General features: G+C 45.3%; 1 protein-coding gene across 1 annotated transcript in view; it reads right to left on the bottom strand.

Annotated features, from left to right (window-relative positions):
* The window catches only part of FOXP1 (forkhead box P1), a 434,070-nt gene that overhangs the window by 264,811 nt on the left and 152,513 nt on the right, over window positions 1–16,746 (bottom strand). The window lies entirely within an intron of this gene.

The following is a 16,746-nucleotide window of genomic DNA, read 5'->3' as shown; positions in this document are numbered from 1 at the left end:
CAAACCTCAGCATTCATCATTTTGTCATGCCAGTTAACCCAAAGTAAGTTAGCCTGAAATTTTTTGGTACGGGCTGCCTTGCTGCTGGCTGCCCGAGCCCTGTGTGCCCACTGAAGGATTATTCAGTTGAGACATTCAATTTAGCAAAGGGTTTGCTTCTTGGTAATCCCCCGCCTCACTCAGTTGAGCCCATCAAAGGTCACACTAACTCTTTGGCTTGGAAAGCACATCCCTGCCTTAACAGAGGTACAGTCACACTCGGGGTGTTTTCAAAGCAGATGAATTCACAAAAAAATTCACAAGCCATGGGCTCCTGCCCATGGTTACAGAAGGATTACCCAAGGTTTCTCCAGCCGTTGGCACATCCCCGACCTCCATTTTATTCATGCCTGTGGTCAGACCAAAGCTAGTGGTGAAGGCAGCAGGCAAGCTCAGCCCCCCAAAACCTCCTGTCAAAAAGAGAGGGATGGTCAGAAGCTGTTCAGTGAGCTCTGTGCAATGGTCCTCAGCACCTTCCCGTTATCCTGGGGACACAGGGACACCTTACAACATTAAAACCTGAGGTATTTTGAGAGAGCTCCTTGATATGGGGAGCTGAGAGGGAGAGCAGCTGGAGGAGGACAGGGCAGGGGGAGAGAAGAGCCAGGAGTGAGACACCTTTTACCCTCCCTCTGCAAACACACATGGGGACGGTGGCACTGGACAAGGCCAGGGAACTACAAGCACTCTGGATCAAAGCCTCCAAGCCCACTTCCACCCCGAGAATAAACTTCTACCAAGTTCAGAATTTAAAAGTCACAGGAAGGACCACACCAGGCTGGACTAAATTTAAAGTTCAGTTCCTCATACAGGCAGCCTCTGGGCAGAACAGAGAGATAAAATAGCAGGTGAATTTACACATAAATTCATAGCTTTGGGTAGTAAGTCGCAAGAGCATAAGTAAGTCGTGGGTAATAAATCTGAGGCTAAAGTAATTCATTAGCCAGTTTGGCATCACACATGAAATGCATCACTTTGATCTGATGCATTTCAGCGCACTCCGCGATCATCTGCGCTGACTGGGCTTTGTTGAGATGAAGGGCTGCTTAATCCAAATCAGAAAGTGATGCTTCTGCACTGCTGCTCTAATTTAGGAGTTATAATTAACAGACTTACAGCTAATCAGATCTCATCATACCTCCCCTAAGGCCCCAAATGTGGGAAACAACAGAAGAAAGGACCACAGGTGCCTCAAGACACCATCTAAATTTGTGTCCACAGCTCGGTGTGTTCAAACCCATGCACTGGTATGTGTGAAACTGGTGGGAAACGTGATCTCATGGTCAAAGCAGATGCAGAGACAGGAGGCCTGAGGTCTTCTTCCACCCCTCCATCTCTTTGGACAAATTATGCAGGACTTGATTTTCAAGAGCTGCCTACAGAAAAGTGCATGTAACACTACTGCACATAGCTGACTTACTAAATCACACACGCCTCTTCCACAGCTGTCCCCTAACCCCTGTTCCAAACAGCATTCCCGCTCCAGGGATGGGGAAGGTGAGCTCTTGCCCCCAGCACCACTGCACGGCCCCGTGTCTTCACCTGCCAAGTCATGGCACTCGGATCCAAATGCACAGGACCAGGTGACCCTGCTTCTCCACATCCATACACGTCAAGGCTGAGCATCGTGCCCACAAACAAGCAGGAGAACAACCATAGAATCATAGAATGGTTCGGGTTGGAAGGGACCTTAAAGGTCATCAAGTTCCAACCCCCCGACACAGACAGGGACACCTCCCACTAGACCAAGTAAGATCCCAGATCACCCTGGTGTCCGTTAGCACACCAAGAATGGAGAAGAAAGGTAGAAACCATCTTCACCAGGGGCGAGACAGCCTTGAGAGCATAGTTGAGTTCCTCTCCTTCCCCGAGCTCCCATCCCTTGGTCAGCAGCTGTGTACAAGGGACGGCACGTCCAGCCCGAGGCAGCTGAGCCCACACAATTAACATTTCAACATCCGCGCAATTGCTGCATCGCAAACCTCAGCATTCATCATTTTGTCATGCCAGTTAACCCAAAGTAAGTTAGCCTGAAATTTTTTGGTACGGGCTGCCTTGCTGCTGGCTGCCCGAGCCCTGTGTGCCCACTGAAGGATTATTCAGTTGAGACATTCAATTTAGCAAAGGGTTTGCTTCTTGGTAATCCCCCGCCTCACTCAGTTGAGCCCATCAAAGGTCACACTAACTCTTTGGCTTGGAAAGCACATCCCTGCCTTAACAGAGGTACAGTCACACTCGGGGTGTTTTCAAAGCAGATGAATTCACAAAAAAATTCACAAGCCATGGGCTCCTGCCCATGGTTACAGAAGGATTACCCAAGGTTTCTCCAGCCGTTGGCACATCCCCGACCTCCATTTTATTCATGCCTGTGGTCAGACCAAAGCTAGTGGTGAAGGCAGCAGGCAAGCTTGCCAGCAGCTGAAGGTTTGCCACCAGCTCTTTGGAAAAATGCATAACCGTCAGCACGGGGAGCTGGGCAGGGACCACCGGGATCCCACCCACCGCCTGGGGACACCGTGCCGCTCCCCGGTGGCACAAAGTGCCCCCTTCATGCCCACCTGCAGCTTTGCTCTCACCATGTCCAAACACAGCTGGAGAGCACGGCGGGGAAGAGGGTTCAGCTCAGAATATGCCCTTCCCTCACCCTTCCCTTGAAATAGCAGCTGGGGCACGGCCAGCCCTGACCCCGACCTGCACGAGCTGTGTCAGCACCAGCACAAACAGAGCCTTCTGCTCCCCAGCCCACACCAGCACAGAGACCATCAAACCTGAAATACCACTAGAGCCTTCTGCTCCCCAGCCCACACCAGCACCAGCAGAGAGACCATCAAACCTGAAATACCACTGCATTTCCCTTCCCTCTTCCCAGGGATGTCCACCTAGAAATACCACCTTCAAACAACCGGAGCACTGCTCCCCCTCAAAGAAGTTTCTACCACAGTTGCTGCATCTTTAACTGCCCAAAAGCAGGGTTAAAAGCAGTCCAAGAAAACCAGAAGGACAGCCCAGGGAAAGGCACCATGCACACACCATAACATCTCTGAACGAGGTTCTCCCTGTACAGGGATGCTGAGCAGAGACCCTTCCAGGCTTAAGGAGTTTATTCCTCGTGCCAGTTTGTATTTTCTATGTAAATTCATGCAGCTGCCTTGAAAGGAACCGCAGGTTTCTGTTAAGCCAAACTTTCTTGGTGAGTTGAGAGTAAAAAGCATAAACTTGCTGCTTAAGAATTAAATGTATGTATTTTTATTGCAGCATGAACAGGGTGTTTTGTACGGTGAACAAGAGCTCGTAGAGCCAGGGAAGTGTTTATAAACATAACACTTATTCTTGTATAATATATGTATTTTGCTTTAATGAAAACAGAACCTGATCATTCAGTATCAAAAAGCACAGCACAAAATTTGTATGTTTTTCTCAAGACAGAAATTCTAACTCATTTTCCATGCTGTACCCTAAAGCTCCTGTTCGCTGCAAACAGGACATTGTTTTCTTGGGTTTTCTTTTTAAACAGCACGGAAAGAAAAAAAAATAAAATAGTAGAGGGTGTCACTGCAAACACATCAACATGTACCATAAAAATGAAAACAAACCTGATTAACTCAGCTTAACTAAAGCTTCCAAGTTCCTTATCAGTACCTGGGACGTATCTGGAAGGGAGCTTTCCCACCCCAAAAGGAAGTGCCAGGGGTGTTCCCCGCTCCCAAGGGTAGGCAAGGTTGGGTGGTTTGTCCTGTTGTGATTTAAATACGATGTGATCCTTATTCAGTGCTATAAAGTCTGCTCCGAGCATGCCAGTACATGTCAGCTTTCCCTTCACTCTGTAAGACAACATCCGCCTCCATGCAGAGTTCAAAAATATTTGATGATTTAAGCCAGCTTGCTACACTTAGGTTAGAACACAAAGCAGACTGCAGTGCTCGGTATCAGAATCAGCATTCCCCCCCCATCTACTTGTGAATACATATATTTAGATCAAATAGGCTTTTGGCATCATTTTTACATGCCTACATCCAAGCCTACTGGTACTAGAAATCCTCTCTTCGGTATCATCATCTGAGGATAAAGACATGAGACTTCCCATTCTCCAAGGACTGCCAGTCTCCTTAAACATAAATCTGCTGTTCTGCAAAAGGCACAATCTCTAAGGATTTCTATCGCAAAAGAACAAGGAAAATAGCCCGATAACTGAGAAAATGGAGCAGTTTCACAGATTGGCGTGTTAAAGTAATATAAAGCAATTATGTGGTTGGGTGAAGGTAAGGAAGGGAGCAAAGACAGAAGAAGTTAAGGGGGTTTGGAACTGAAGGGAAACTGATCTGGGACCGCAGCAGCATCCTCAGAAATTGCAGATGGGAGAGGGCCATTTGGGACACAACAGCCACCGACGGGCTGGGCAGAACCCCACCGTGCTCCAGAACAACCTCCAGTTACCAAAAACATACAGAAACATCCAGCCATGTTTCTCACAAATACCGACTGCAGGAAGAGGGGGGGGAAAAGCACTAAATTTTTTGAGAAGTACCATAAGCTCAATCCTGACAATGGCCAAAGCCGTGACAAAACCTCCTGTGTTGTTCTGAACAATTAAGCAATTCATAGTATATTCGATTCACACTACTTTTTTCTTTTTCTTCCCCCCCCCCCCACAACTGGGTGTGTAATTTTGTCTTGTTAAACAGGCACCGAGTAGCACTATCCCACAGGTATAATTTCATTATTTCTCTAACTGCCACGTGCGGGGCAGCAGCATACACAGCATGTGTGAGGCAGTGGGTGGTCTTAGTTCCAACGCTGAAATATCTAAACCACAATAAGGCGGCTGGTTAAATACCAAATGCCAACTTTAACTCTGCTTCTAGAACCTCAGCGGTTTATGTTTTCCAAGGTGATGTGGACCAGAGCCCCCAGATACCAGATCTGGCACTGCCCCACTGATTTAGAACCGCTGGGCATCTGGTGGGATGCTTCGGGGATATATCCCATTTATTAACTGTTCAGCTACGAGTTATCACCTCATGGCAGCATCTGGTGGGATGCTTTGGGGATATATCCCATTTATTAACTGTTCAGCTACGAGCTATCACCTCACGGCAGGCACTTTATATTTAAGAAAGTGATGAGAATCATAAAGGCAGGATTGATTTGGGGATGCAGAGAATGCGTTTGGTTAATATTAGCAAATATCCTCGCCATTTCCTAAGAGGGGTTGGGAAACTGTCCCAGGGGGAGATGCGTTGCTCAGGGCCCCAACTTCACACAGAAAGGCAAAATGGTAGGGAAAGAGATGTCCAGCTTAAAAAAAAAAGGCACCCAAGAAGGTGCTGCTGCTCTGCCCGTGCTGCTTCTGGAGGCTGGAGCATCCTCCAGAGCATGGGCAAGGCTGGAGGGAGAGGGCTGCATTGCAGGTGTGTGGCAACAGGGAATTCGGGTGAAGGGACTTTAAGGTAACTCTGAGGTGTGAAATCACTCTTCAGCTGCACAGAACACACTGTGGGGTGCACACGGTGAAGGGGGGAGACACAGCAAAGAGGCACTGAAACTTCAGAAAAAAACTCATGTCACAGTATTATCCCTGATAAAGTCAACAGATTTACCCGAGTATTACTCAGAACAGGATTTGCCCAAATGCACTGGATACACCATGAACGACAACAAGGTTTTCTTTCCCAGGATGAACTAAAGAGCGCAATTTTCTCTCTTTTTTTTCAATATGACTGTGTAAGAGCAAACCTGCTTGCAGAAATTACTTGCATTTTAAACGTTATTGCTAATCTGCCATAGAGCGCGTGTTTCCCTCACAAAGTCATTAAAACCTGCACAGGTCAGGATGCTGAGGCTGCATTCGTGATTCTTTATAGTTACAATATTAGTAAAGTATTTACTAAATTGACTACCACCTACTTTTAAGTTAAATTTGCTGACAGATAAACTGAGCATAACCTCTGGCATTTTCAGACGTTTTCTTATGAATAGATATATTTTGCATGTTTTTGCATGCTAGGCCCTTTCCAAAATGCTGATTTGATCTCTGATCTCAGGGCTTACTCACCCCCTCGAAGGTACAAAAGAAAGGTTGCAGTAGCTTGCGTGTGGGTGAACGAGACTTCAATATATAGAAAGCACAAAACTTACTCTTTTTAGTTTATTTTAGATTCAAAAGCTGTAAAAGAGCACTAAAAATTCCATACTATTTCTGCATTGGTTGAAAAACTCAGCTGAGGAGAGATTTAAAAAGGGGGGATATAAAAAGAATATTATTTGCATAGTCATAAATCATTATAAAACAATTATTCTGCAGCAAAAAAGCACTCGTTTCACAAGGGCAATCCAGCTTCAAGAGAGTGCACTATCTGTTAGCATCCCATTCTCAAAACAGACATCTCTGGACAGATTTGTTACAGTTTTGTAGATGCTAATGTGTAAACAGATTGTAAAATTATTTTTGGGCCTATAATAGGATTTAATGTGTTTAAGAGGTAGTCTTATACCTCTTTAACAAAGAGGCTTACAATATGGTAAGAATGTATCACAAAAAATATAATGCTTTTAACAGATAAATCCTCTTGGCAAAGGCTGTAATCTTTCAAACTTAATTGGTGAACTCATTAACGAACAACTGCCACTACAAGAAGAAAGACTATTGTCAGCGACTTATCGGGCAATGAGATAACAAACTTAATTATATTGTTTTCAGTGGATTTACATTTGCTTCCTTTAGGACACTAGATTTTTCTAAACATTATTTCCTCGGTGATGTACAATATTTTTTCCCCTCATGAGAGAAAAGCAAATCTATCTACAACAAGTAAGCAAAGAGGGGGGGAAAAAAACACACACCCCAAAATCATCCCAGCTTTGAACAGAGCAACAACACGGCCCTGAAACTTCTGTCTTTATTATCTACTTGTAAAAAGTTATAAGCCTGTAAACTAGTTAATTTATGAGCCATGTTAATCATTTGTTCCCATTTGATCTGAGGTTTAGCAAACAGGGTTTCCTGGGACGGAGGAGGATAATTTGCAGGTCCAGCTTGGCTCCGGAGGGGGCACTGACTAATTTGACACCGTAACATGACATTGATGGCAGGCACACACTAATGACCCAACCGCTGGATGCTCCTGTCAGCCTGTCGCCGCCGTGAAAAGCAAGTTTCTTCTTATTGCAAAAAAAAAAAAGAAAAAAAAAAGTGCAGAGTGGTCCTACTAATTATTCAGACATGCACTATAATGAGAATCTTAGTGCTCCCTCCCAACATACGAACCGCTCGCTAAAGCTCCCATTTGTCTGATACGGTGGCTGATTAGAATTTGTTTCCTGAATAGTAAAAACCGCAGCTTAAAATAAAGCAGAAAGGATAAACAGCCTTTTATTCTGCATAAAACTCAGAAAGTGGCCATTTTGGTTTCAAGCTGGTTTTTTTGTCATTTATTTACACCAGAAGAATAGAAAATTGGATTAATTTTTAATAGTACTTCTCAAACAACACATACATCTTCATGGAGTTTTACTGTCTGGATCAGTCAGGACATAAATTCTGGGGACAAAGGGTGGCTCGGAAGGTATTTTCTTTTCTTTCTCTTATGAGAAATGACATTTTCTAGAACAGAAACTTGTACCAGACAAAGCACAAGTTGGAAAGAAAAGTGTCTGAACTGATTCCTCAAGATGAACTTTGAAAGCTCCTAAGGACTTTACGTATTGAATGATCTGGATGTAAAAACACGGGGAGGGAAAAAAAAAGTAAAAGTTGAAGGGTGTTTTCCAGAATCTACATTTATTCCTCGCTTCAGGTCCTGATCCAGCACAGACCACAGTGTGTACTTCAGCTTTGGATCTGTACTATTATTTACAGCTCTAATTTTCAAAAGCCTCTGCAGCAACGCAGGATTGCAATCCCCAAAGAGGCCAACGGCCCCAGCGGCCTATGGTGTATGGTAAATCTACAGACCGAAGAGACGTTACCACCCTGTAAAAAGAGCCTGAATTTCTAAGGATAACACTTAGCTCTTTCTGAAAAGCAAACCCTTCTAAGAGCGTTTCAAGTGGGCCACCCAAAGCCGAGCACACGCTACTGAGTCATTTAGAAAAACGTAATAAACTCGAAAGTGTTATACACAAAGGTGAAGGAGACACGCGCTCCACTACCACCCCAGGACAGTTTGAAAGCCATTACCAGTTAATAGCTCTCCAGTGGTCCACAGGAATTCAATCAGTGGTCTCCCCTCGGATGCCGTATCTGCGCTGGAAAAGCCACAGCTCTATTAGGAACATATTGGCTGCCGGCGGCTGGGGGGGTCCCACCGTGCAGACCCTAGAGGACCCTCCTCCTCCTCCGCCTTCACCTTCCTCCTGGCTGTTCCTCAGCGTGGATTTAGGGATGGAGGGGGCATCTACACAGAGCCTGATGCCTACAGCTCTCGTGTTGTTATGGTTCATCACCCCTTTTTCACAGGGAGGGGATGAGCAAAGGGGCTGCTGTGCAGCATCAGGGGATGATGGATGATGGGTCATGCCCACCACGCTCAGAGCCAAGAAGTGTCCCCTCCACCAACCACGACACAGCAGAGCACTGGGCACTTCGCTCGTGGCCCCAAATATTCCAGTTAAATTAATGTTCGAATAACTTTTTTTTCTTTTTTTCCCCCTTTTTAACCAACTGGGGCACCACCAACCCATCGGAGCGGCGCAACTTCTAGAGATGAAAGCGAAAGTGCATGTTTGGAGAGCCAAACCCATGTAACGTAAATACTGGGAACACGCTGGTACATGTCGTGTTGCAGCGCAACATGCGAAGGGCACATGAATCATTAGAGCGAGAGAACAACCCTGGCACCTACCCCAGAAATACCTCACTCAGCACCCAGCAGGAAAGAAAAGATTAAATAAAATAATAATAAAAAGAAATAATAAGATCCGAGAATCATAAACGGAGGCTCAGCTCCCACAGAAAGATACACTTAACAGCGTTCATCTCTTCGGAAAAATAGAGGTACCGTATCCAAGATACGGCACCGCTAACATTTTCCACATGGCTGGGGATGGATCGGCGAGTGGCCTTCTCCTAAACAACAGCATCTCTACGTGCCAGCTGTTGGAAAAATGGAGCCGTGATGCATTTTGCACTCTGTTCTCATCAACCCCCCCGTATTAATTCAGACAGAGGAAGAGAAGAGAGAGTCATCCAGTTTATTTCAAACCAGATTATGCCACGTTCAACCACGTTGTGTGGACACGCTGCGGTAGCCTCCTCGCCCAGCATGCCGGAGTGTGAAGAACGATCCTTTTATATCCACAGCATGACTTGGCCAACTTTAAAACGCAACAACTAAAAACTCCAACGTCCTTCTGTCAGTTTAACTGCTAATTTGCAATGGATTCGGTTACACTTCCCGTTTAAGGCAAGTTCTCCCTGAGAAATCTTGGGCAAGAGGAAGCAGCAACCACCAAAGAATTTAAAAAAAAAAAAAAAAGAAAAAAGAAAATAAAAAGTCAATCTCACCCACAACTTCAGAAAAGGAGGTAGGAGCCCTCCTGCTGCCCCCCGGGTCTGCAGCTGGAGGATGGCAGCAGCCCCGCGATCTGGATGGGTCCCGCTGCAGCCGCGGGGTCTGTCCCCAGGCTAGAGAGAAGCTGTGGTGAGGTGGCCAGGCCAGCCAGGGTGGCCAGGAGCACCCGCGAAGAAGTGCCCTCCTTTTCCTGCCATCTCTCTCTCTCTGCCTCTGAAGGTGACTCAGAGGTAGGTGAGGCTCAAAGGATGCCGTTCCCTATGAGGGCATGAACAGCGGAGAGACTCACCCTCTCTCAGGACGAGGAGCCGCTCTTGGGATGGATTCAGATCACAAACCTCCCCCATCCTGGTGTTCAGGCAAGGTTTCCACATGAGGTGGCTGAATCATTGCAATCTGGCTCCCTGGGCCATGGACAGGAGCTCTCTATGGCCAGCTTGTCCCACCAACACACCTTGAACACCCTCCTTAGGTCACAAAGGTGACAAAATGAGGAGGATCTTCAGCATTATAACTTATCTCCAAAGCTGCTAACTGAACTGAACCACATGGGACCAGACTGGGACTTATTTATGTCTTAAAAATTGGCGAAGTTGTACAGCTTGGTAATAGCAATGTCAGGACCATAATTAACCAGGATTAAAGTAGACACGTGGTTTGGGAAAGGTCCTCTCAGTCCACATGAGTTCAACACTCCATGCTCACTCACAACCCACGAGTTCAACACTCCATGCTCACTCACAACTGCGTTTTAAAGCAGCTTTCCCCCCCCTTTCCCCACCTCCCGTTTCTGCTATGGCAAGCAAAGACAAGGGCTGGCATCGCTCAGCTACTGGTGCCTGTGGGTACCTCCCCATGACACATGCTCTGCCCATTAAAGCACTAAAATAGTTTCACAAATCTATTGCAGAGTTTTATCAGAAATGCCATTTAGCGAAATACTGCATAAGAATAACCAAAATTTACTATTTTTCTTCCTTCTCTCTCTCATACTGTGGTTGGTCACATGGAAGAAGTGCTCCTTCCAGTGTGGGCAAACTGGGCAAAAATCTATGTATGAATTCAGTAAAAAGACTAACTTCAGGCATAAATCATTAGGTAAAATAAGGTAAGGAATGGTTTCAACTGCACTGATCCAAACAATCAGCAACCACTCACAGCCCTCTGCTCATCCTTCCCAGTGAAGGAGACAAAGTACAACCGCAGGATGGCAATGAGACAGAAAAGCAGGAAGGTTTCCTTTATCTCAACAAGCAAGCTATGGAGAAGGGAACTGGTTGTTACTAGTCGTGTGAAATCCCACAGAGATTCCCTGGAGAAAAAGGGCTAAAGTGAATGAAGGTGTTAAGTGTGTAAGAGAAAGAGACACTGGGAAAGCTTTCATCTTCTTGATGCTTATTCAAAAGGCATCACATCCACTTGCCACCTCTACTCATCCTTCTTCTGTCAACCACCAGAGAAATGACACCAAACACACAGAACCAGAGAATGGTAAGAGTTGGAAGGGACCTTAATGATCATCCAGTTCCAACCCCCCTGCCCTGGGCAGGGACACCTCCCACCAGACCAGGTTGGTCCAAGCCCCATCCAGCCTGGCCTTGAACCCCTCCAGGGATGGGGCAGCCACAGCTTCTCTGGGCAACCTGGGCCAGGGTCTCACCATCCTCACAGGAAAGAATTTCTTCCTAATATCTAATCTAAATCTCCCCCCTCCCTGACAAAACTCCTGTTTTTCAGTTTTCCCTGAGAAAGATGGTGCAAGGGGCACAGGGTGCCTGGTGACCAGTCCCAGGATGGACATGACACTGGGGGGACAGAGGAGCCCTTGCCATAACCCAAAGCAGATGCTGGCTGACGTTAGTGAAGCTCCTGCCTTCACATACAAAAGTGTTTTATTTTAGAAGAGAAAGAGACAGGTTTGTGGTGATGTTGCCCTTGGGCTTCTGGGATTTTGTTTGTTTGTTTTTTTAAATAATTTAGCAAGTTATGCCTCCATGTAACATATGAAGGTGATTTGATGTGGTAATTACCTATTACATTTGACAAGGTAATTAATGTGGCAAAATACCACTGTACAATGTGTAAATTTAGTTTGCTATCATTAAAACATGTGTCTGCTTAGCAAGTGGTTCTGCTCACAAGAAAAATAAAGGGATGGAAAACTCCCGGCTGTGCACATTCTGTCATCTAGAAAGGGTAGGGACTGACCTACAGCTTCAAACCTGCTCCTGCCCCAATAGACATTCTCTAGCAGGACCAGAGAACTCTAAAAACAAATAGAAAAAAATTAGCTACGTCTTCTAGGAGCAGTTCAGAACTTTTTAGAGATCTTTAACACCTCACAGCTAGAAACACCTGAGACTTTGATGTCAATGTTTGCTTACAGCTCAAGAATAAAATAAAATCCTTGAGAAAAATGTTTTCTTTTCAGAAATTTCCCCTCCGACATGTCAGGTGTATCAACCTGGAATGAAGGGCTGCACTTCTCTTGGAAAATGAAAACCAGGAGCATCACTGAGAGGATGCCTGAACATTTTCAATCACTTTAAATGCTCTGATGACTTTGTCTCCAGATGAAGCCATTCGAGCATTCAATGACAGAAAGGAGATGTCAAAGACCCACCTGCAAAGCTAAATACAAACTTACAGGAACAAAGTAAATACTGTAAATATTATTCGAGCTAAATAGGCAAAATATTCCTAAGTACAGACTACATTCAGACCATGTACTTGGGCCTATGGAAAATAAAAACACATTCTTGACTCAAGTGCTCCAAACCAAATCAGAAACCTTCAGTGGTTACACCAAGACCTTCCCTGGGAAATCAAGCAGCAGGACTGATACCTTCTTCCAGGTTAGATTTCTACTACTTCTTGTTTCCACATGAAAACGTCCTAAACAGTTTATATTTTGAAATAATCCCAAATACAGTGTAAATCTATTTGCACAGAGAAACCAACAAAGAATAAGAAAACAACACAAGCATCCACATACCAAGCCCAAGTGATTTAGAAGCAAAAGTATCCAATCTATAATCCCATATTTAAGAATTTCCTATCCTTATGAACTATACCCTCAGTAACCCTTTAACAAGAAAACCCAGACACTATTCTGAAATCATCTTCATTACCCTTGGAAATGCCACAAGGACCTTCTGGCTGAAGGCATTTTTAAGCATCTCTACCTTTGCACTAGATGGACTTCCGTTACAGTAGCCACTACATACACCAGAAAAACTCTTAAATCCTCCCAAACAAAAAAGAATGCTCACACGATGAGTACTAAGGAGTATCAAAGCTAAACAGATCTCCTCCCACCCTTAACTCAAAGACATTTAGAAAAATACTTTCAGAGGAAGAAGGCCTCCAAAAAAATCCTTAGGAGAACATCAACCTATTCTTAACCAGATGCAACCCGCTTCATAAGACTTGTTGCTCTGCTGTAGAGGACAATATTCACATCCTTGGACATAGTGGTGGGGCACCAGTGGGGCTCGTTAGCCAGCTCCCGAGTGACACAGGCAGACCTCCCTGCCCAACAAACCGATGGACAACACCACCAGTTTCATCAGCTTGACTGAGCCACAGCCAGGGTTCTCCCCCTTGCCTCCCTCACTCCCAGGACCCCAGTGAGGTTCCTGCCAGGAGAAACGTGATCCCGGCTCCTTTCACACCCAGGCATGAAGTGGCAGAGAGTGGAAATCCTCTCTTTTCTACAGGTTCTTCTGTTACTAATAGTTTTGATTTTATTATGTGGAGGTGAGAAACAAAACCCAACATCTGACTGAACCGGGGAGAAAAAAAAAAAAGAAAAAAAAAAAGAGTAAGGAAAGAAAAAGAGTGCTTTCTGTGAGGGATACACATTTGAACAATCCAACAGGCTTAAGAGTCTTGGCTCTTGGTTGAACAGAGCAGCTGCCAACCTCTAACTTGGACAGGGAAAGTCACCCAGGTGCAGTGGTGCTGGATACAGGAGCACAACGAGGGCCTGGGATCGGGTGAGGTGAAAGACCCTTCCCAACCCCTGCTCCTGTTGCAAGAGAAAGAAGTGGCCTTCCAGTATCTGATGGGATCGGGTGAGGTGAAAGACCCTTCCCAGCCCCTGCTCCTGTCGCAAGAGAAAGGAGCAGCCTTCCAGTATCTGAAGGAGACGTGGGGAGGGACCCTTTATGAGGGAGTGGAGCAATAGGACGAGGGGTAACTGTTTTAAACTAAAAGAGGGGAGATTTAGATTAGTTATTGGGAATAAATTCTTTCCTGTGAGGGTGGTGAGACACTAGAATAGATTTAAACTGAAAGAGGGGAGACTTAGATTAATTATTGGGAATAAATTCATTCCTGTGAGGGCGGTGAGAGACTGGAATAGGTTGCCCAGAGAAGCTGTGGCTGCCCCATCCCTGGAGGGGTTCAAGGCCAGGTTGGATGGGGCTTGGAGCAACCTGGTCTGGTGGGAGGTGTCCCTGCCCAGGGCAGGGGGTTGGAACTCAATGGTCTTTAAGGTCCCTTCCAACTCTAACCATTCCAAGATTCTATGAAACACTTTCCAACCCAAACCATTCCAAGATTCTATGAAACACCCGATAACTGCGGGACGCCTGTGAAACAACCACACTGGTGAATCTGAGCTCCCCACAGCTCACAAATGGTGAGCTCACACTGGTCACTTACAGTAATCTCAAGTCCAAGATGCTGGAGATAATGTCAACACCTGCCTCTGGTCCAGGTGCACTCCAATATTTTAATCCTCTCTGTCACACACCCTGTCTCATACACACAAGGAAGCAGTACTACCATTTGCACTCTCTCCTCTTCTTAAATATTTTTACCCATTGCTTTAGACCAAAAAAAAAAGCCCACCACCACACTTGAACCTATCACCAACACTTCAAGGGTCACACAGGACAATCCTGGAAAGCGACTGAGAAGTCCACAGAGCTCCACAACACTTTGTACGTTCCAGAAAGTGCCTCTCTTATAATGTATGGAGATGAAAACAAAAGTCATTCCTTACATTTTTCAATAAGGGTAAAAATGCTTCACACATATAATTAAGTTATACATGGAGAAATGCTTTTGGGGGCTTTTTTTTCAGTCCTTTAATTATTCATCAGGTATAGCATTGTTTTACTGTGTGAAATGTTTGATATACAGAAAAGCTGGTTCTTTCAGCAGTACAATTTCAGCCACAGTTCAATTATCCTCTTCCTAGCAGCAGCTAAAGAGAGTTTTGCTAAATCACTGCAAACGGTGTTTTTCAGGCAGTGAGAAAATTCAGTCTTGCACCTCTCCCCTTTGCTCCCCTCCTGAGCCTTAACTAGGTTGTTTTCTTACAATTAATTATTTAGGTGGCTCCAGTAACAATATATTATTACTGCTGTACAGTCCCACAGACATGAGCGGCGCGGGGATACAATTCATGGCTGTTCCGTTCCGCCCAGGACTTGCACCGCCTGAGAAAAGAAATTTTCCTTCAACTTACAACTTGCTTAAACTTAGCGATTCAGCACTTCAGTGTTATTTTTCTAGGACGTAACTAGCAATAAAAGATTGCTATAAATATGTTCTCCCTATATTCCTGCACTGCGTAAATATACTTTAATGGCGGTAATTGAAATTTGAATAGGATGCCAACACCTCAGGCAGACTGACGCGACATTTAATTTATACAATTAAACATGAGGGTGGGGAAGCACTAAACAAACAATGTTTGTTAGTTGTATGCTTCACAGGAGACCTATTTTCTCAGTTTATCTGTGCTGGGTTTGGTTCGGCGGGGTAACATCTTGGGAAGCAGAGAACCAGCCCCCCCATAGGGTCTGGCCCCAGGGAAGCACGAGGGACCCTGCTGCAAACACCCCCACGGAGCTTGGGAGGAGGAATCATCCCTTCACAGATTCACAGGATGAATCCAAGAACAAAAAAAAAACATTTTAAACCATGCAGGCTCAATCACCAGCCCGCCAAGTGCAAGGAGGTGCTTTAATTCCCTCCATCTGATGGGCTCCGGATCGGACCTTGTACAACTCGATGTTTCTAAAGACTCAAAAAGGTACATTCCTGCCAACACAAATCATGGAATTAAATGCAGAAGCAGCCAGGTATGTAACAAGTCACCTCCACATAAAACATAACTTAATTGGGGAAGCAATCACAGAACTGTAAATGCTTTTTTCTACTACAATCCAAGTACAAAGTCAGGCCCTAACTCTCCTCCGGACGCCCCAGGGCAGAGGGGCAGACATTACAGCCCCATGTTTTAAAGCTGAGCACAGATTTGGGTCCTCTCATCCCACCGGGAGCATCCCCTCTTCAGATAAACTATTTCTTTTAATCTCTTTAAGTCAAGGAATTGTGCTTCTGTCTGCACGCTGATTCATCCAAGCACACCAAAGCAGCTCTGCCCATGCTATAAATGCAGAGCACACCTTTCTTGGGCACTGTGTAATAAAGAATGCCTATAATTATCGGAACTGCAACTATTGCTAAAGGACCCAAAAAAGCGAAAAAGGAGAAAGAGTCGGTTTTCTACATTGTCAGAAAGGGTGAAATTCCACCCTTTGTGTAGAGTGCAGAAAACTTAGTCCAAGTATGGCAGAGGGCACCCGTGCACACACACACGTGCTAGTGCAAATGCACCTATTAGCAATATGGGCTACTTTTAATGCATATCAAAATCACTCAGTGAGGGCTTTAGGTTTTTTTTTTTTCCTCTTTCTGAATCCGCACTATATGGCCCATCAGCATTAATAAAAGCAGGATTACAACTCAGGCATCTCCCTCGGTAGTGCTGTGACTCTGGAAAAAGCAGGTGCTATTTCCAAGTATGCATATGGGCGAGCATTACCGTATGAAATATGCACGTGGTGATGGGCAAGGTGGAACGGGAGGGGAATACAATAACGCCGAGACAAAAGGCGGGCACAAGCCAACGAAACCCACCCAGCTCACACCACAAATGAAACGAGTTTAACAAAAACTCAATTTGCCTCGTATGGCACTGGTGAGCAAACCAGCTTTTAGACACGAGGAGTGAAAACAGACAAGGTTTCATCAACGCCCAAAGCAAAACTTGCGTGACCTTTCCAGGAGAGGAGGATTTCAACGCAGGGCTCTTGCAGGACAAGATACAATCTGCAGGTTTGAAGAGACTCTGTGCACACTGAGGCTGCACTGACTCCCAGCGTGGCTTATTCTGGTT

The sequence above is a fragment of the Calidris pugnax genome, unplaced genomic scaffold, assembly GCF_001431845.1.
Source record: "Calidris pugnax isolate Ruff unplaced genomic scaffold, ASM143184v1 scaffold81, whole genome shotgun sequence".
Classification (NCBI taxonomy): Eukaryota; Metazoa; Chordata; class Aves; order Charadriiformes; family Scolopacidae; genus Calidris; species Calidris pugnax.
This window is presented reverse-complemented; position numbering and strand designations above follow the sequence as displayed.